The 22889-nt window shown below is 33.4% G+C and overlaps 1 long non-coding RNA gene across 1 annotated transcript in view; it reads left to right on the top strand.

Moving 5' to 3' along the window:
* Positions 1-22494, top strand: part of LOC309849732 — a 38784-nt gene extending 16290 nt beyond the window's left edge. Inside the window, exon 3 of the long non-coding RNA XR_014303864.1 lies at positions 22387-22494. This is a non-coding gene — a long non-coding RNA (uncharacterized lncRNA). The remainder of the gene's footprint in view (positions 1-22386) is intronic.
* The last annotated feature ends 395 nt before the right edge of the window (positions 22495-22889 follow it).

Raw genomic sequence — 22889 nt, 5'->3', positions numbered from 1 at the left:
TAGAATAGATACAGGTTTAACTTTATAATCTGTCAATTTTTTTTCCAAAGTGGTTTTGCCATTTTAGTATTTCCACCAGCATAAAGAATATCTAAGTTGATTGATACCCTTACCTACACGTGGTATTACTAGTCCTTTTTAATTGTAGCTCTGAATGGGTATTTCACTGTGGATTTAGTTTTCTATTCTAGATGAATAATTTCAAACACTTTATCAAGTGAGAATTCACCATCAGTCTCTCTTGTTTTCTGCACAATCTTTTTAAGTAGTTTGTCCATTCAGGGGTACCTGAAGTGTCTCCCTTCAGCTCAGGTCATGATCCCAGAGCCCTGGGATTAAGCCCCATGGCTGGTAGCTGCTCAGCAGGGAAACTGCTTCTCCCTCTCCCTCTGCTCCTCCCCCTCCCAGTATTCTTTCTCTGTCAAATAAATAAACTCTTTAAAAAAATAAAAATCCTTTCTTTGCCATCTTTGTTGTTTTTAATTACTAAGTTGTAAAGTTTTCTTCAGAATTGTCAACACCAGTTATTTGACCAAATTGTATACATATAGCAACACACATACATATACATGAATAAACATACATAACATTTTTTCAGAGGAAAATCTGATTTTGATAAAGTCCAATTTATCATTTTTCTTTTATAATTCATGCATTCCATGATTAAGTGTTGTGGTAGGTACATTTACTGAAAATCAGTTGGCCATGTATGTGTGGCTGTATTTCTGGACTCTATTCCATTGTCTTTCTCTGTGTCTGTCCTTAAACTAATAAAAACTGTCTTGATTTCTGTAGCTTCATATTAATCTGTTGTTAAATTTATCCCTAAATATTTCATGATTTTGATGTCAATTTAAATGGCTTACTCTACATACATTAAGACTTCTATAAGTTCTTATAAAACAAATATAGGTCACCCAATGACATGTATTGTCTTTGCCTTTAATTTCTCTGTCTTTAATGGTGTCTCTGTTACTGTTAATATCCTTCTCTCATTCACTAGAATCTGAGATCTTTGAGAGCATGGAACATTGCATACTCACTATTGTATAAGCAGCAGAGCAAGAAAATGGGACCAGTTATGAATAAACAAATGAATGAATGACTTAGAGATGTTATTCTTCAGGAAGTGGAAAGGGACTTACAGTTCATGTAAATCTAAAAGTTATTAAGAAGAATTGTATTTTGAGGTGTCTAAGTGGCTCAGTCTGTTGAGTGGCAGACGCTTGATCTTGGTTCAAGTCTTGATCTCAAGGTTCAGGTCTTGATCTCAAGGTTGTGAGTGGGAGCCCCACACTAGGCTCCACATCGGATATAGAGTGTACTTAAAAAAAAAAAAAAAAAGAAGAAGAAGAAAAAGAAGAAGAACATTTATAATATTCATGACTATAAGAAATACCAAAATTTGTTTGGCAGACAAATATGGAATATCCATTAATATGACTGCAGGGTGTTAAATGATTCTAATGTAAATTATTTATGTATTTCATATAAATGTGAAATGACACTTGGAATTTATTTGATCCATACATATGCAAAATGCTTTTTGGAACAAAAAGGTTTCTATGGAGATTTCCAAATCTAAAATAATTTTCTGTTATTACAAACTATAGGACTCTACATCTGAAAATTTTTATGTAAAGCTATTTAGAATCACAATACTTTAAAAGATATACTTGTGATTTATCATTGCTTTTTCTCTACTTCTATCTTCTAAAATTGTTAATTATTAATTCTATGTTTAAAATTTGGTGGTAATTTCATGATTCAAAACTGAATTGAAGATTCAGATTTATTTCTATACATCATGTAATGTTATTTGAGGTTATTGATGTTATTTTTTATTACAATCCTAAAAATTTTCTGTTACTGACTTTAATATATTTGTCACTATCTTCTTAAAACTATGGGAAGATTAACTCCAAAACACATTTAAAATATTTTTCCCTCTCACAGTGCCTCCTGATTTTTCACCTTTTTTTTTTGTTTTTTGCTATATGTTTCATAAAATATACTCTGATGCCTGTGCATGTAACAAAATGTGACTTACTGATTGCCAACCCCAGAGTTTTCTGTCAGTCTTGATTTTGCTCAATTTATCAGTGGCCTTGCACACAGTCGATCAAAATGTTCTTACCATTTGACTTCATGGGGTAACAGTGATTTCTCATCTTGCATCTTATCTTTCCAATCATCGTTTTTGCCTGTGTAGCAAAGACACTTCCCAAGATTCCTAATATGCCACTTAGAGTATATAATTAATGATGAGGGTTGGTTGAAGCACCATGGGGGGCTCCTCACACTCTGCTGTGTGTCCTGAACTCACAGTCTACACAGGGTGTTAGTAGTAATAGAAACACAGGGAGCATTATATAGAGAAAGAATGTGTTACTTAATCATAATGTGTTTCTTCATAAATATTCCATGTTCAGAATTCTGGATTTTTGTTGTTGAAGCAGACTGGTTTCTATTGCAGATAAAAGCTCTTTATATTTTTCTTTTTTAAAGGAAAAACTAGATTTTCTTCAATTGGCTAAGGTTTTAGAGCAAATACATGTAAGATATTAACAAATTTAATATAATTAGTACATTGATCTTCTATATGACAAGACAATGAATTATTATACACTTAGAATTGGTTAAAAAAATATCTACAGAGAGACTGAAAACATGCCTGACCAGAACAAAGCTCAATTGTAAGATATTGTACATTTCCTTTTTAAATGAAATATGCTGTATAGATATATAATGCACTATCTTATTTGCAAGATGGCCTTTGCAGAGAGGCAGGCAGAGAGAGAGAGGAAGCCCCGATGTGGGGCTCCATCCCAAGACCCTGAGACCATGACCCGAGCTGAAGGCAGAGACTTTAACCCACTGAGCCACCCAGGGGTCCCTTAAGTCATTGAGTTTATTGACCTCTGCAGTATAACTCATTTTTAAAAATTACATTTGAAGAACTTAATAGGTGAGAATTATTTTGGAACCACAGTATTTATGAAGTGGAAGGAGCAGAGTTATAGGCGTCAGAAGAATCAGGTTCAAAAAACACTTCTTCATTTACCAATTGTGTGGCCTAATCCTCGACACTTTATGTGCTCCAGAATCAAGAGATGAGTACTAGATAAAATAATGTATGTATATAATGGATCTTTGTAAAGATTATGCATACTTAGTTGTGAAAGTTCTTTGGAGTTTTATGACAGAATGGGAAATCTAAGGAATTATTCTATTCTACAACAGCCATGCCTGAAATGGACATAGTTTTCAGGTCATAATAAAGGTAATAGAAGTCTCTAAGGACCACCCTACAAACAAACAAATGAACAAGTAAACAAACACAAGCTATGGCTTGTGGGGGTCAGAGTCAGGGCTTTGTGATCAAGGGATAGGCTTCCATGATTGGAAGCAAAAAGCAGGACCGAGCTGGGAAGGATGCATAAATAAATCAGGCCTGAAAACCTGGGAAAATCAGATGTAAGTTGGTGGGGGGAGTCAGGGCAGCAGAGGGTCAGAGTAAAGGTGAGAATTCCGGAACTGCAGAAATCCAAAGGCACTGTATTTCCCTGAGACATGGAGCACTGCTATGAGATTTTTAAAGTTTAGAACCCTAATGTGGAGAATCTGAGCCTGAAACTCCCATTTGAGTCCTATAAACATCTCTTAGTTGGAAGCACATTCTGACTGTTAGAAATAGCTAAGAAAATCTTTCTGGAGGAAAGAACGACATAGACACACAGAGTAAGCTTTATATACAAAATCAATTTTTGCCCACGTGCACCAGAACATCCACAAAAATATTGAGTACACTCTTTGCAACTGCAAATATTTTAAAAGCTTTCTGCAAGAACAGCTGAAAAAGAAGTAGCAGAAAACTCTATGGTGAAAATTAATGAACCCCATCTACCTTCAGCAAGATGGCTGAATCTTAGTAAGGTACTATTGCAAGTAGCAAAGGATCTCTTTCACCAAAGGAAGACTAGATAATTGAAACTAATGCTTCCACTGAAAATAAGTAGAAAACCCGAGTAAAAAGTAATAATCATCTATTGAGGACATCTGGGAGCAAACAAAGTTGTACAAGTTATAGGGACAATAAACAAAAAAATGGAAAACAAAACAGAACAGAACACCTAGAGGTCATTCTAGAATTCAGAGCTTCTTTTTCTGTAAGAACATCTGCCAATTCTGGAACTTTGGGCAGACGAGAAAATGAGAAGCTACCCAGGGATTTTTATGTCCTTTAAATTCTTGGGGGTAAAACATGGGGTCTACCAAAAAACAAAAGGGCCGAGGGAGAAAGAGATTAAGAGAAGGAGAGAGAGAAACAGACACAGAGAGACACAGAGAGAATCTGATTAAACTCCTAAACCAGAAACACATGGCCACTGACAACATGTGAACATATTCAACTTAGATACATATATATGTGTATATATATATATATATATATATATATATATATATATATATACTTGAAGATATGCTTCAAACATAAATTAAATGAATGTTTGACCAGCAGACACTCTGAAATGTTTCTTATAGGCAGAAGGAAAATGACAACAGATTCAAGTTTGAAAACACAGATAGAAAGGAAAAAGAATGGAAAAAAAATTGTAGATGAACCTAAATATATGTGTAGGTAAAACAAAAAAATATGATATCTTATTCTGAATATGTGTGTCTATGTATAATAAAACAAGAATGCATAAACTGTGAGGGGAATGAATAGTTAACACATTCTAAGGTATTTACCTTGGCCAGGGAGAAGCAAAATGTCAATTCTTGGTAAATCAAGTATGTATGTTGTAATTTCCATGATAACCACTAAGGAGAGAGTGGAAGAGTGATAGCCATCATAAATTTTTCTAAAAAATAAGACATGCATAAATCAAAAGAAGGCAATCTCAAATATAAGTTGCTTACAAGACACATAGCTAAAATATACATTTTCAAAAAGGTGGAACATAAAATAAAGAAAAAAGATATACTATTCAACATATGAACGAAAGGAAAGCTAGTATACCTATACTACTATCAAGTGAGCAGAATTTAAATTAATATAAAAAATAAAATATTATTAAAGAAGAAAAGGACAACTTACGGCAATATGATTTAATTCAATAGTAATATACAGAAATTGTATATTTGTGTGCTTTACACAATGAATGAAGAGGAATTATTAAAACTTATATCAGCACAATAAGGTAATAGATAAGCAAATGTTTAAAAATAGCATTTCCGGGGTGCCTGTGTGGCTCAGTGGGTTAAGCCTCTGCCTTCAGCTTTGGTCATGATCTCAGGGTCCTGGGATCGAGTGGTCACATCAGGCTCTCTGCTCCGTGGGGAGCCTGCTTCCTCCTCTTTCTCTGCCTGCCTCTCTGCCTACTTGTGATCTCTCTCTCTGTCAAATAAATAAATAAAATATTTAAAAAAATAGCATTTCCAAAATATCACATATAAGGAAATATTTATAGTGCTTGCTTATAAATTAAGGTCATGTCTCACTTAAGACGTTGATCCACAAAGTATATTGTTATAATAATTAAAATAAGCCTCTAGTCATATGGTGCCTTACAAATTATTCATGAAAACACAGAAAAAAGCTCACAAGAACATATGTATATTGATAATTATCATTATAAGTAATAGGTATAGATTAACACTATAGAGTACACTAACCAGAGGGTATTAAAAACATCATAACTATACAGAATTATCTCTCATTTTTCTAGATCTATCTCTATTTGGTTACTTCCCACATAGCTAGCATAATGTCAAATATAGTTTATTACATTTTTTATTTTAGATTTAAAAAATCTTTTAAAGAACAGACTCTTGTCAAAGATAACAAAATGTCAACTTTGCAACTTAAAGTCATTTTAGCATTTTATTTTTAAATTATTTAAAATATGAAATAAAAAAGATAAAAATGTGGAATAAATTAAAACAACCCTACCATATAAAACATGTTAATTTTTGCATACTACTTTGACATTTTTTTCCTAAACACCAAACACCACCATTTATCATCATGATACCATTTGATATACTGTGTTTCCCCCTTAATATTATTTTATAAAATTGTTAGTGTTGTTTGTTCATTTTATATATAGCAACTTACTACACACTTGAATATATTTACAATTAATTTGTAAATTAATATATTTTATATTTTATGTGTACTTTTAAATTCTGGTCATTTATTTTATATTTTTTATGTACTTTTAAATTCTGGCCACTTTTTTTTTTCCCTAAGGAAAATCCATAGGTATAGGATTATTGGGTTATAGACTGAATATGACCATTTTTATTACATAACTTTCCATAAAGGGTAATAGTATGTTTTTTCATAATAAGTGAACTGATATTTGATCTAACAACAACAAGCACCTATTGAGTATTTAATGCATAGAATGAAAGGAAATATCCTGGGACAGGAAGAAAGAAAACATACAGATACTGCTCTTAGAGAATTTATAATTTATTTAGCAGGCTGGAATGTTACAGTTCAAAGAAAGAACAGGAAACCTGGATGGTTCATTGGGTTAATCCTCTGCCCTTGGTGCAGGTCATGATCTTAGGGTCCTGGAATTGAGCCCCACGTGGGGATCTCTGCTCAGTAGGAAGCCTGCTCCCCCTCTGTCTGCCTACTTGTGATCTCCCTCTCTGTCAAATAACTAAATAAAATCTTAAAAAAAAAATAACTTTTCTGTTTTGCCTAAGTGCTAGAAGTCCATGATAATTTCTGATATTACCTACTTGCTACTAAATTAGTAGTAAACTTGTAATTTGAAATATTTATGTTTTGACATTGTGGATATTTTTAAATCCTTCATCCTACCTATATGACAATCGTAAGATGGTACAGGAGTTTCTCTTATATATGGGTTCCTGAAAACCCTCTTGTACAAAAATCATGCCTTAGAAATAATAGGGCTATGGGAATAATAGAGCTGTCAATCACTCAGAACCCAGTACCTTATGATCAGAGCCTTAATAAAAACAACAGCAACTATCCACTTCTTCACCAAAGAAAGGTGCTTCTGTGAGATTTTCAGTATTTTTTAACAATCGCTGCAAAACATTAATCTGCTGGGAAGAATGCATATAAACAAGCCTGTGTTTACTAGTATCATTCTCCTATTTACCCAATGTATATAAGCTAATTCATATTAAAAAACAAGTATGTTACAGAACAGAATGCATAGCGACCATTCCTTTTCTACAGAGAGCTTTACCAAAATTTGTTTTCTATTGTAAACTTTTCAAGGTCCCTTTTATTTGGAAATTTGGGGCTAAAAAGCCCTCTTTATTTTTAGTCATTTAAACCTCTAACATATTTTCATATTTAATTATCAGAATTCATATTTGTTTATGTTATATCATATACTTTTATTGTTCACTTTTTTAAACCTTATAATTAATAAGGACCTTATATTTAATACCTTCACTCTGCATGTCCATAACTGCATAAAGTCTTCCAACTCATATTCCGTTGTTCTCCATTATGTGGAATGAATAATCAGTTTTCAACATGTAGATTTGATTTGCCCTTGAATGACTATATAAAATGGTTTCCTTCCATATTTGTGAAGCAAACAATACACTTTATTAAACAGACTATTTTATTAAAACTATAATATTTAGTAAGCACTTAATTCTAATATCTTAGTAAATAAGCATGAATAGTTTATTTCACATCAGTAATAGATCACTTCTACTTTTCAATTCTATAAATAACATTCTAATATTTAAGATGTAATAATATTGCTAGAAGTAGGTAACAGATACCTAGGGACTGCTCTAAATTCTTATATAATCACGTAGTTTAGCACATATTGTGAGAGCAGAATTTAGTTTGTAGATTACAAAATGATTCCAACTCTGAACTAAATCACGAAGATGCCTTCTGGTCTCTCTTTTTTATTAATTCCTAGCTCTTCACTTTGCTTTTTTTCCCCCCTATTATCCAGCTTCCTTTCTGTTGTACAATAAATGAAATAAGACAGAATTCAGTTGGATGATGCTTGGAAACCAATGCTTTTATTTAATCAGAATAACAGGAGCCTTAATAATACAGTGATGTTGAGAGAATTCAAATCATTTTAGACTGCTCTATAATCAAGTTTCTATGAACAAAGCTCAGAATTAAAGGAAGAATTGTAGGGAAAAATCTCTTTCAACCTACATTAGTTTCTTCATCTCTCGATTTTTGAAGACTGAATTTAATATTAGGATGGTTAATTGCTGGAGTTTGAAACATCTATTAGAAAACTTAAACTGCAATTGTAAATATGACAAAATAGTGTTTCACAAAAGCAAACTTTTCAATCCATTTACTCAGTCTTCATGTACTCGGTTTTTATTTTGTGGCAGAAGAGTAAGGAAAGAAAAAAGAGAGAGAGAGAATACAGATGTAAACTGCAGAAATCCTGACATTCTGGAGTAAAGAAGAGAATCTTAGAAAAGCACTGCGGAACAGATACTGAAAAAGACAAGCAGTGTCTCAGAAACTAAAGAAAACCAGGATCACAAGGAGGAAGTTGTAAAGATTATTGAATATCACATAAACATCGGTCAAATATTGATTGAAAAGTTTCCAACCATTGCATCTCTCCCTACCCAGAGAAGTAGGAATGACCTTCTGCAGAGGAATTAATTGCACGTAAGGATAGATGTCAGATTTATTGCATTACAAGTGAAAGTGTACAATAAATACATGTGAAAACTGATGAAATATGGTTAAGGCCTGTTGACCAGTTAATAGTGTCGCATCAATGTGAGTTTTTTGGTTATGCAAGATAATGTTTTTGAGAGAAACTGTGTGAAGGCCTCACAGGAATCTGTGTACTATTTTTATAACTTCCTGTGAGTGTATAATTATTTCAAAATAAAAAGTATAAAAAAAAAAGAATGTCCAGTTCAAGTAAATTTGAACCCAACACTTTGATTTTATGTTCTCAGTGGAAAGAGAAAAAAAAACAATCTTAACCAATCAAACAATTATTAAATTCTACTTAATAGTTTGTTTTTCAGAATATTTTGGGTGTACAAATGCTGCACTCATTCAGGCAATATTGTAAGACGATGCTAGTGAGTAAATATACTGATGGTGTTGGGAGCCAGAATCCTCGCAATATAAGAAGGGAATAAAAACATATTTTTTTTTTAGTTTGAATAATTGAACTTGAATAATTTTTCAAATGATACAAGGCAAGAAAGGATTCTGTGGTGTTAGATAACAATTAGAAATATCAGTATAAATTCATAATTTCAACATATATTAACATATTTTAATAATATTTATGTACACATAGTTCATAGCTTATTCATCAGATAATTTATGTATATGCTATATAGAAGAAAGAAGATAAAAATATGGAAAGGGGTGTGGAGATGGTGCCTGGGTAATTCATTTGGTTAAGTGACTGACTCTTGGTTTGTTTCAGTTCAGGTCATGATCTCAGGGTCTTGAGGTCTGGTCCTTGGTGGGGCTGCATGCTTAGCTTGGGGTCTGCTTGAGATTCTCTCTCCTTTCCCTCCACTCTGTCCCTTCCCCTTACTTCTGGTTGTGCATTCTCATTCTCTCCCTAAATAAATAAATGAATAAAATCTAAAAATATATATCTACGGATTGAGGTAAGGCATGGGAGATTGCTGACTTTATGGTTTTATGAAGGACTGGGGATGTGCTCATTGTCACTGAAGAATAATTGTTCCAAGTCTCTTTCAGTGGGCAAAGGCAGGAATAAAAAGGTCAATTTGATCCCATTCATACCAATTATAAATAGAGTGTGTGATCATGTATAAGTTGGTAAAAAATGTTCAGGGTTGTATGTGTGTGTGTGTTATAAAAGAGTGGGAACACATGTTAAAGTAAATGTAGCAAAATATTAACAATTGGTAAATCTGAGTAATGGATTCATAAGTGTTCTCAGTCATAAACTTGACACTCTTCTCAAAGTTTGGAATTATTACAAAATTAGCATTAAGAAAGACCAAATATCAGATTGATAACTAGAAATGGTAAGTAAAAACTAATAATTTAAAAAACTTACTTTTGAGAAAATTTTTAATTAAGTGATAATTAAGGAAATAAGGGCACCTGGGTGGCTTAGTCGTTAAGCGGCTGCCTTCGGCTCAGGTCATGATCCCAGGGTCCTGGCATCAAGCCCCACATCAAACTCCCAGCTCCATAGGCAACCTGCTTCTCCCTCTCCCACTCCCCCTGCTTCTGTTCCCTCTCTCGCTGTGTCTCTCTCTGTCAAATAAATGAATAAAATCGTTAAAAAATGGAAATAATAATTTAAAAATAGTAACACTCAATTTTTAAAAAAATATTTACTATCTGTCATGCATTTCCAAAATGCATTTTATATATGCTTCATTCACTTAATCCAGGCAAAATCTTGTGGTGGTAGGTTGTTCTCCCAGCTTAACAGAGGAGGAAACTAAGGTTTAGGGACTTTAATTAGCCTAGCTGAAGTAACTTAGGTGATAGTTAGAAAATTGGTTCAAATAAAAGCAGTCCAATTCTACAGCCAGAGAGATCAACTATTGTAATTGATGAAGTAAATATCTTCATATAGTAATGAGAAAAACCCAAAGTGTAACAAACAGTGAAACCACAAAGGGTATTTCCCTACCATAAGAGATATTGGATTTCAAATTACATGTGGAAGGGTTGGCCTCAAGTAGCATAAAGGTTATTTCTCCTGTGGTACCTGGAATTTACTGTGGCAATTGAACAGGATGATTAAAATAGGTATTGAGATCATTTATGTAAAAATTACTTACACATTTAGATGGAGTTATATTATGTATCTACTTGAAAAGTCATTATTGTTGGTGAAGACTAGATATTTCAGTCAACTTAATAGGCATGGACCAAAACTGAAATTCCTTTATAAGCAGCCGACTGCTTTTCATGTTTACTACAATAATTTCTTGAGCTTAAACATAGCATCTAGCATAATACTATGACTGCAAGTATGGCATTAAAGTAGAGAAAATATGGCATTTCATTGTTTATAACTTGACAGTAGAAATAATTTTATACAAGTAGAATAATACAGGTATTGGATAATTTAATTCAATTAGTTACACATATTTGGTTAATAACTGAGAAGCAGCACTATTCTTTTAAAAGAGTACTTATGAGGGCGCCTGGGTGACTCAGTGGGTTAGGTATTGATTTCAAATAATTAAATATCTTTAAAAAGAAAGGAAACTATGAGATCATAATGACATGTGTCCATATTGTATATTTGTGAGATAATCAGGTAATATGCTATATTAAAATATACATATATAAATATAAATGTACTTGATAGAGAATATGTGCCCTCTTTAACAAAGCTCAGAAGAAATTAAAATTATTTCCACCAAGTGCTGATTTCCAGGCTTACTCATATTGTGACATACTTTTGATTATTATTCTGTTTTCCTGCACATTTCTAAATGTGGTTCAGTAAAACGCTTGGGTTTGTTTTTGTTTTTGTTTTTGCTTTTTTGAACCACTTAAGTAACAACACAATCATGACATCTCTCTGCTTGAATCTTTTTAATCATCCACTTTACTTATAGGGTTTTATATAAAGTCCTTGAGTATGTTCACAGTGACATTTCTTTATCTGCATTTCCCTTCATAGTATCCTACCTTATCTCCAGTCAGTCCCAGTACTGATTTTGTTTTCATTCTTTGTGTTTTCTAGACATTCTAATGTAGAATAAACATACATCACACATATGATACTTCAGTAATGGCTCCTAGCATCCTTCTCTGTGCAATTTTACAAAAATTGTGGACTCTAGCATTTTTATGCAGTTTTCAAGGGTACGTAGAGGTAACTAGAATTTCTTTTAAAATATTAAATATTAATTTCCATAATATACCATAAGATATATTTCCTACAAGAATGAATTCATGGGACACTTTGAGAAAATACAGTAGTGTAGAAGAGTTTAGTTGCTTCTTACTTAAATCTACAGCAGGACAGAGAACCAACAGAGATAGGGCTAGTGGGGATTGAATCAAGGAGGTAAGGCATGTGTTGAGAGAAACTTTAGTGTGAAGCCTTGGCTGGTGAATCAGGAGTACGTAAACCATTGTATCAGCGGTGGACAGCAACAGGATGCACTGTGTACTTTCTTGGCTTGAGAAGCCAGAAGACTGAAAGATGGACAGTCTCAAAGAAGAAGTTGGTCTTTGAGGGCAAAGGGAATTCTCCACAAATTACAGATCATTCAGATTTCAACTTCATCATTGCTACCCGTTCTAAGTTTTCAAATTGCAAGTCTAAATTCAATCTATTCTCAATTGCAAAGTGCTTATTTTTTATCAGAACTGGTTATGGAGTTTGCAGGTTCCTAAATCTTTCTGTTTCCTTCTTTTCTCATCTGATTTCTGGGGTGGCTCCCTTGTACTGCCGTGATAGGACATAAATTTTTATTTATATTATCTTCTAAAAAGGGACAGATTCCTGTCATTGGAGGAAAAATTAAAGTCCTTAGACTTGTGTTTGGAACCCAAATGGACCCCCACTACCCTGCCCCCAAAAACAGAAAAAGAAAGGAAAAAAAATTCAGGATCTAATACCATCTAAACATATTTATAAATAAAACACATGCACACATTTTGATATAAAATAAAGTATTCGTAGCTCGATTTCAACAATATATTCTAAGTGACATTTTTCAGGTCACAAAATAACAATCAGGTCACTAATGGCCATTAAAATTGGACCGCAGTCACTATGATCAGCCCAGTTGCAGCAGTGATAACTGGGCTGGTTGTGAAAACACAACTTGATTATTTTCATGCTCAGTTTTTGACATGTGACACAGGCAGAGAATTGTTAAAATTCACAGATTCAATCCCACCCACCCTTTTGACATTCACTGTCAGAGCACAGGGTTATTTCCTTATAGGCTTTGGCATGTATGCTTCTAGGTATAACAGATTCCTGCCACTGTGTAGAAGAACAAATATCCGCCATGATGTTGAATGTGATGAGAGTATGTGAATGTGTTAACTGATGGGGTTTCTGGAATTTTACCTCTCCAAAACGAAAGAACTTCATTGTCTCTTCAGTACTTTCTCCAAGTCATTGAACTACAGAACTGTAAGAACTCTTATTTACCAAAAAACAAAACAAAACAAAAACGAAAGAAAGAAACACAAAGTACACAAGCAACCTCTCTTTCCTCTGGTCTGTGAAATGTGGTGAATGTTGGAATGAAATAAATAAGTACAGAGACTTGACTCAGATTACAGGTTCCAACATGAGTTCTAAAATTGTGGACTGGTCTGTCTAAATTTAGTGGCTCTTCTGTCTTCCATTCTTCTCTGATAATCTGCATGATTACCAGCTAAGGATCATTCAAAAAACTGATCCAGCAATTTTGGTCACTCGTAGCTTGAAATCTTCAGAAATGATGAGGGTTTGAAGCAGTGTTTAAAAAAAAAAATAGCACAAATTTGAGCTATATGATAAGCTAGCTCACATGCTGTTTCTAAGTGGTTAGTTTTGTATTCCTCTGGAAAAAATAAGAGAAAATAACCCAATTTCATTTCGTTTATTCATAAATCTTAAGGTTATTTTGATACTTAAGAAATTGGGGAATGAATAAATGGATTTTATTGCAAATGTCATAGCAGTACTTCTGTGCCTGGTAGGGACTTAAGTTATATGGTAATACATATTTGATAATAACACACAACTAAGGAGATCATAGGAAATTTGCAGTACAAGTAAGTGTAGATTAATATAAGTAGATTTTTATTGAGTAAAATATAAACATCATATTATATTTTATACAAAAAAAGAAATGGGAAATGATGATGGTTATGAATTATATAACAAAAAGCACAATAAATTACACGAAAGTAAGAATCCTAGGGAAAAGTGCTAAACACCTCTAAGATGATCGGTTGCAGTAAAACATGAAGCCTACCCTCTTCGGTATTCCTCTTTCTTTCTTTCTTTCTTTTTTTTTTTTAAGTTCTGAAATAGGGCTGTTTTGCCATAGCTAATTCTAATTGACCCTTCTCCCAAATTTCTTATCAATTTTGTAATTGTTGCTTCTCTATATGAATTTTGGTGGAATTATAAACTAGAGGTTTTGCAATTAGAAGCTCAGATGCCTTAAAAAAATCTTTTATTTGGCCTGATATGTTTCACTTATACACCTTTAAAAAGCAAACCAAATAAATGTATTTATTGAACCTATAATAATAATAAACCTATTTAGAATTAGTTCTAAAGAAATAGAACTTCTTTAGTATATAAAATATTCTTAGAAAAAAATCAAACATTTTTTCATAATTGAATACACTTTATATCTTTTGTACATCTGATTCATTCTGTCTGATGCACAATGACACAAAAACTTGATCATTTCTCGTTAAGTTGTATAATTTTGTTATTTCTCAGTCATATCAAATTTAACTCCAATTATATTCAGTATTATTTTCATTTTATACTTTCAGCCCTTCTGAATTTCATGCTAAGCATCCAGTGGCTTATGGAAACATGAGCCACATTTGTGGGGAAGAGAATATACAAGACTATTGTTTTTTTCTTGATGCTATATTAATAACATTTAAGATGCAATCAGTTTCATTTGATCCTTAGGAATTATGACTTCATTGCCAATAGTAACAATAGAGAACTAGTTAGCCCAGAAGACTAATCAGCTAGAAAAAGAACCAATCGCCTTGATTCCTAATTTGTTAAACTAGAGCTTATTAATAACATACTTAATAAAAGAAAGTTCTTATTCTTATTGGCTCTTTGCTTTCCTTTCTGCCCCCCCCCCCATATTTCTTGGCTATTTTATTTGAAAACCCTTCCTCAGCTTATTAATCTGAGTTAAGAACCATCTTTTGCCTCATCTTTAAAATTGTTATGGACAAAGATGACTTAACTTCTCTTGGTTTTCTCATACTTGTATAGCATCCACAAAAAAATTGGCTAGCATTATTTTATATCAACCATACTTTCTTATGATGATTGCATGCTTATGAACCTTTCTGTTACACACACTGAATCCCTACTCCATATGAAATAAGACTGGAGGTCAAGTAACCATCAAGCAATGAACTAACCAAAAAAATCTTTGGCTTTTTCAACTTACCTATAAAATGTTTCCTTAATTTCATTGCTCTAAGTATGTCAGTCTTTTGAGGACACTGCTTCTCTGGTCTTTTTAAATATTAACTGATTTTTTTTTTTCTCCAAACAACTTTATAAGTTCTAGGGTTAGTAGATATGGTACATATTCTTGTAGCTCACAACTTTCCTTTAGGAGTAAATGTTCATTTTGAGGCTCATATAACTGGAATAGAAACTTGCCTGCCTTTCTTTGGTACGGCAGTGATTTCTCCCTTTATCGTCCTTTAAAGACACTGTTCTTGATTCTATCTTTCATTCTAATACAAGACCAGTTATCAGTCCTGTAGGGTGTCTTCATAACCACAGGAATGGGCCCTCAAGGCTCTGAACTCAGTTTTCTGCTCTCCCCAGACTCAGTGACTAAACTCCCACTTTCCTCAGTGTAATAGGGTTCTCCAGAGAAACAAAGATTACAGGAGATGTATTAGAAAGCCAATTCCAAAGAAGCCCCAGAACTAGTCTGGAAAATTTATTCTTAAAATTCTCATCTTCTAAAGCCACTCTCAAAACTTAAATATTATTAGTCAGGATTCTCCAGAAAAAAAACCCATTACCTTGTGATCCCATGATTATGAGGCCAAGAAATCCCATGATATGTTATCTACAAACTGGAGACCCAAGAAAGCTAGTGAGTGGCCTATGTTGATGATCTGAGAGCCAGGAGTACTTACCACAGAATAACAATGCTTAGACTTACTCAGTTAAGCAAAGAGAGAATTGTCTTTTCCTTTACCTTTCTGTTTTATTCAGGCAACCCACCTTGGAAAGGAACATCTACCTTATTTGGTTCACCAATCCAAAGTTAATCTCTTGAGGAAACACCTTCATAGATAGACCACGTGTAGAATGCGGTGGAGTGCAGGTCTTAGTAAGAATAGAAGTCTGAAAAAGAGCAAAGGAAAAAAAAAATAAAGGCTTTTTTAATGGGGTCCCTTCAGTTTCCCTGTCTCGCTTGAGTGTTTTTTCCTTGATAGCCCATAAGTTAAATACTGTCATGTAAAATTAATAATACATAAACATGATATAAAGTCAACACATTCTATGCTACATTAAAGGAAAAAGAGATAAAAGAAAACAAAGACATTTACACACACACACACATCCATCTATTGATCATCTACCTATCTATAGTTGACCCTTGAATAACACATATTTGAACTGTCTACTTATACATGGATTTTTTGATCAAATCAGTACAGCACTACAAATGTATTTTTCCTCCCTTATGATTTTCATAAAAACATTTTTCCCTGCTTACTATATTGTATCTAATATATATTGTATTAATAATATTGTATTTTATATTATACATCATATTTTATATCTTAATTTTATATAATACAAAATATATATTGCAATATATATTGCTAATCGACTGTTTATGTTATGTTTTGGGAAAGTCAAAATTATATGCCAATTTTTGACTGTGTTTGAGATCAGCACACCTAACCCCTGTTAGTTCAAGGGTCAACTTTATTATGTTTGTTCTAACATTATCCCACCTCCTTATTATGCATTTCCACATATGTTCCCAAGATTTATGTTGATATAAATTAGAATACTCAAGTAGTTCTTTTGGAGTGTAATATATCTCCTATGGGTCATATGTTGCATCTCACTTTAAGGGCTGCTGGGACTACAGTCTAGTTATAGGTCAGAAGCAAAGAATACAAGTGTGGATGGTACTAAGAAGAGTCAGCATTAGTCAAAAGTCACTGCCTCAGTGGAAGTCTTTACCATTCTATCAAAAAAATGCAGAATATACGATTAATCTTATTATACAGAGATGAAAAGTCTTACACTACTGTAGACAGAAAAGCCTGATACCACTGGGGGTATGGAATCTACTTCCATTGGCGTGGGGGAGACCTCTCCTAATGCCAAAAAGAAAACCAAAACAAAATGGAGGGCATGGCTGGCTTAGTTGGTAGAGCATGTTGACTTTGATCTCAAAGTCATGTTGACTTTGATCTTGAGCTTAAATCCCATAGTGAGTGAGGAACCTATACTTTTAAAAAAACCTTTTTTTCTTTTTTTTTTTTTTAAAGATTTTATTTATTTATTTGTCAGAGAGAGAGAGAGCGAGAGCAAGCACAGGCAGACAGAGTAGAAGGCAGAGTCAGAGGGAGAAGCAGGCTCCCTGCGGAGCAAGGAGCCCGATGTGGGACTCGATCCCAGGACGCTGGGATCATGACCTGAGCTGAAGGCAGCTGCTTAACCAACTGAGCCACCCAGGCATCCCCCCTTTTTTTTCTTTTTTTTTAAAGTTGAATCTGTAAATCAACATGAGGAAACTAACATATTAAAATCTTCTAATCCAAAAAATAAGGGAGGGAAGGAAAGAAGGAAGGAAGGAAGGAAAGAAAAAAAAGAAGGAAGAAAGGAAGGGAGGTAGAGAAAAAGGTAGGAGGGAAGGAAGGAAGAAAAGAAAAAATGATCAGAATTTAAGAGCTCCACATCCCTAGATTCATCAGAGTCTCTCTGCTTCAAATTGTAGGATCCCATTCTTCCCTAATAAATGCCCTCATTTCTTTCTTTCTTTTTTTAAAGATTTTATTTACTTATTTATTTATTTGACAGATAGATCACAAGTTGGCAGAGAGGCAGGCAGAGAGAGAGGAAGAAGCAAGCTCCCCACTGAACCGAGAGCCTGATGCGGGGCTCGATCCCAGGACCCTAAGATCATGACCTCAGCTGAAGGCAGAGACTTTAATCCACTGAGCCACCCAGGAGCCCCAAATGCCCTCATTTCAACAATAGACATCTTGTGAGACTGAGAGTTTAACCTGCTCTGTAGTTCAGCCAGTCATAGGATGAAATTCTGTGTTGATTTTCATCAATCTCATCTTTGCATCTGCAAGAGATAAGGGTCTACTTCAAGGACACAGGCTTGAGCTTGGAATTTAAATCCCTGAGTTCATTCTTTTCATTCATCACTTCATCCAGTGACATTGGGTGGAAGCAGCCAAGTTTATGATATTTGTAAGTTTTCCAAAAAATGTTCCAAAGTATCATATTTACTGTCACCCAGCTCCTTGCTTTTTATACTGTTGTTTAAGAGTAATAATGCAGATAGTTACATATCTCTTTTGCTGGGTCACATCATGGACACTATGAACTGTCAATGCTCTTTGCTACTATAAATAAAATCATTTGTGTCTTTAAATCTAATCAAATTGGAGAGCTAATTCCAGAAGCCCAGAACTAATTGGAAAACTCACCCTTAAAACTCTGTTTCTCTACACCTACTCTTAATACCAAAATCTATACTAGGGAACAGAACCAGCGGTATGTATATATGATTTATTATAAGGTGTTGACTCATGCAATTATGAAGGCTAAGCCCCATGGTCTGCCATCAGAGACCCAGGAGTATCAGTGGTATATTTTATTTTATTTTTATTTTAAGATTTTATTTATTCATTCGACAGAGAGAGATCACAAGTAGGCAGAGAGGCAGGCAGAGAGAGAGAGAGAGAGAGAGAGGAGGAAGCAGGCTCCCTGCCAAGCAGAGAACCCGATCAGTGGTATATTTTAAATACACCTGAGAATCAAAGATAAAATGATGTAGGTTCTAGTCAGAGTTTGAAGGCCCGAGGACAAGAGGGCTTGTGTCAGACAGATTTTCCAGCTCATGTAGTCATGCAGAGAGAATTCAGTTTACCTTTTTATTTTTGTTCTATTCAGGTCCTCAATGGATTAGATGATGTATGTGCCCATTGGGAAAGCCATTTGCTTTACTCAGTTCACCAATCCAATTGTTAATCTGTTCCAGAAACACCCTCATATACACACTCTCAAAATAATGTTTATTTAACCAGATATGGACATTCCTTGGCGCAGTCAAGTTGACACATAAAATAAGCCATCATATTCAGTCTTTCACATCCATGACCACACTACCTCATCTCACCTCTTCACTGACATCCTTTTGAGAAGTGGTTGGTACTTACTGCCTCTACTTCCCCATCTATAATTTATTCTTCAGTCTATTTCCTTCTTTTTCCTTTTCCTTTGGCAGTAGTGGCTTATTTTCTCTTTCTTTCCTCACTTCAAAATTGTTGACTGCCAAAATTGAGAATTATGTTTTGTTTAAAGATTTGTTTATAGATTATGTGACTGCCCTTTTCTAGACCATTAGGCACTGTTAACCAGTACCCATTTCCTCAAATTGCTTTCCTTTTTTGTATCTTTGTGGCACCTAATTTTACAGCATTTTAGTGGCCCTTATTTCTCATTCTCCTTTATTGTTCTTTTTCCCTACTATTCTTTTTCCTTAAATGTTGGTGTTTTCCAAACTCTGTCCTTTCTCCTGAGCATACTCTAAGTGAATCTCTAATAGATTTTTTATAGCCTAACACCACTCCCTTAACACTATGCTTTAAATACAATGTTCCCAAACTTCTCTAATGCTGTAAACTCACTTAGAGAAAATAATAAAATATAGCTGTAGAGCTTATTAAAATCTATAAGAGCCTATTACAACAATCCCCTAAATAACATGTCCTATTCTGTTTATAAGTTTTTGTGATCTGCATCCTAATAGTGATATCCAAATATTTTATAATATCATATGCTAGTCACTTTCACTTTCCGTCATAGAAATTTAACAATCAATATCCATAAAACTTTCAGTTAACATAAACAAGGTGTGAATTCTTGAATCCAACTATATATAGTTAATATAGTTATATATAATGGCATATATATATGCCATTATAGATATGCCATTATAGACCTAGATTCTATTAACAGATATTGTCTTTGTAAAAAGTATGTTGTATATTTATTTACTGCATACTGTCAAAGTAAAGTATGTAGTATCCCAAGTGTATTAATAGTAGTTTTATAAACTTTATTAAACAAATATGATAGTGCAACACCACATAAGAGAAGAAATGATATTTACTGATGAGAAAATATTCCTTTAACAAATACATGTGTTACCTATGTGCTCTCAACTTTAGCATAACTTTAAATTAAATGTATGAAAAAGTTACGAGTTAATAGAAAGATAGTACTATCGCAGACAGCATCAGTATCTTTATCACTTTAAACAATTATTATTTAAACTTCAGTTAGTTAACATACAGCATAATATTAGTATCAGGTACACAATATAATCATTCAATACTTCCACACAACACCCGGATCTCGTCAGGACAAGTGCACTCCTTATTCTCCATTACCTACATAACCCACCTCTCCTCTGGTAACCATGTGTTTGTTCTCTAGAATTCAGAGTCTATTTTTTGGTTTCTCTCTCTCTCTCTCTCTCTCTCTCTTTATTCCCTCTGCTTATTTGTTTTGTCTCTTAAGTTCCACATGAATGAAATCATATGGTATTTGCTGATCTCTGACTCACTTATTTTGCCTTTCCTTCAACAATATTTTTAATTGTAAAATTTGGTAGCTCAAATAGAAATATTAAAATAGAATATAAATTATATATTCATTTGTAATGAATATGGATGCCCTGAAAATGGATGCTATATTAAGAAGAATAGCAGAAATGTGGTGGATGTTAACATGAAATTATAATAAATATTTGTTATTTTAAAAAAACATTCCAAAGTATCTTCAATCTGGATTTATTTTTGACATACTATTTTACTTTCAGCTGATATAACTGTATTATAAGTTTCAGCCCATGTGCTTATATAAGATGGGTGAATACTTAATATTGTCTATGTCATTATTTTTACAGTTTGTGTACTGTTCTTTCCAAAATTTGTACAGCTTCTTGCCACTAATGTAGGCTCTAAAATATCGCCTAAAGCCAACAACTAGGAAAGAATGACTGGAATAGAATGAAGATAATATATATATTTGACTGAATATGGGAACAAATGAGAGAGGTATCTGGGGACATATGGTAATCATTAGTAATGGAGACAGGGTTTCTGTCTAAATTATAGCTTGAAGATCTTACCTAAAATATCTCAATAGTAAATATAAATAAACACATTGTTTTATTAAATAATAACTTTAAGATTCACAGATTTCCTTGTAAATCCTCTGAAATGTTCTGATCATTCTCTATAGGCATTATGCTAAAGCAATATTTGTTAGATAAAAATGGATTAATCACTGGAGAAATATTTTAGGGTAATTGAGATCTGATTGAATAATATTAGAGAGAGATGGTATTAAATTGGGTGAAATATACTAAAAGGACTTCTTGTTATTTAGTGAGACAATTTCAAAGGAAACTATTTTAGGCTCAGTCTGCTAAGGATTTGAAGCTATTTTCAGTGGCTTGACGATTTGAAATGTTGATTGCTAGCCAACTAATAGATTAAGTCCTTTAGGAACACAGATGAGTCAGTAGTGCAGTAATAAACATAATAATACTTAGCACTTTTAATCTTCAAAACATTTTATAAACATTATCTAATTAATCCTTATACCAATCCCATGAGACAGATGAATATCGTTCTCATTTTACTGATGGTAAAGCAAAGAATACTATGTGTAAATGTCAAGTCACAGAGCACAAAATGTTAGTATGATCTCTTAGACACATTTGCAAATGTGAATTTCTAAACATGATGAAGTTGATATTTAGAGAGTAAGTATATGATTCCTAAAAGATGGTACACTGTAATTAGCATTATATAAGTAGTTGAAGCATTATATAAGTACTTGAAGTACAAATCTAATTGTTTATTTTTTAGTGGTAAAAATAATTTCAGTTATTCTTTCAAATTACAGCCAAAATTCTGAATTATCTTTTTTAATATGTTGCATCTTAATATATTTATTGTTCATCTATAATTGTGGATGAGAGTATTTAAACTTTCTTCAAACTCATCCATTTTGATTATTCTAAAGTTACAAAAATAATATAATCTCACTGTAATAAATAATACTATGAAAACTGGCAAAGACGTTTTCTATCCCAACCCACCATCCCCACAGACCTGTGACAATATGGTAGCCTGCTGGGTACGGGTCCTTCCATTCCTTTTCTCCTTGCTTATACAAACATATAAATTTGGAAGGATTCCAATTATTTTTCTTATACATTTTTATATAAATATAGCAGTATCTTTTATCCTTTGCTTTGTCACTTGCTTTTTTCACTTAATAAACACAAGCCACACCGTGTTATTCCTTTGCTCAAAATCCCCCAAGGGCTGACCCTGGAAGTCCCTCCTTATCCCACATGTCCACACTGCCCTGCCTCTGTCTTCTCTCATCTCAGTTCTCAGGTGCATGATCTACTCCCATCACACTGGTCTCCTTGGAAATCATGAAGCTTGCTGACACTTCAGGGCCTTCGATTTTTATATTTACTGTCCTCAGTATGAAGGATTCAGACCCTCAGGTACGTATCCGACTTTTTTTCTTTTTTTTTTTAGTAACCTAAATTATAATGGTGATGCATTTGACCTACAGAAAAATAAAGAACCCTACTTCTTTCCTGGTAAAAAGCAGGAGTAATTTGGCCTTTTACTAAAGGAGTGCTGTTTAAGCACAGTAAATGTTCAGGAAATGAGTGAAGAAATGTTTCATTAGTTAACCTTATCTTTGATAAGTTTGGTAAAACAACATTGTGTAAGAATAAAGAACAAAAAAGCCCTCTTTTCTCTCCCCCATCACTTATACTCTTACCATGACTTATTCTTCATCTTAACACTTATCAAAAACTGAGAGATAATATTGGTTGATTTGCTTATTATCTTTAATCATAATTCCCTTACTATC

This window comes from Mustela nivalis (genome assembly GCF_964662115.1).
Source record: "Mustela nivalis genome assembly, chromosome: 16".
Taxonomy (NCBI): Eukaryota; Metazoa; Chordata; class Mammalia; order Carnivora; family Mustelidae; genus Mustela; species Mustela nivalis.
Note: the sequence above shows the minus strand (reverse complement) of the source record. Positions and strands in the feature narration are given on the sequence as shown.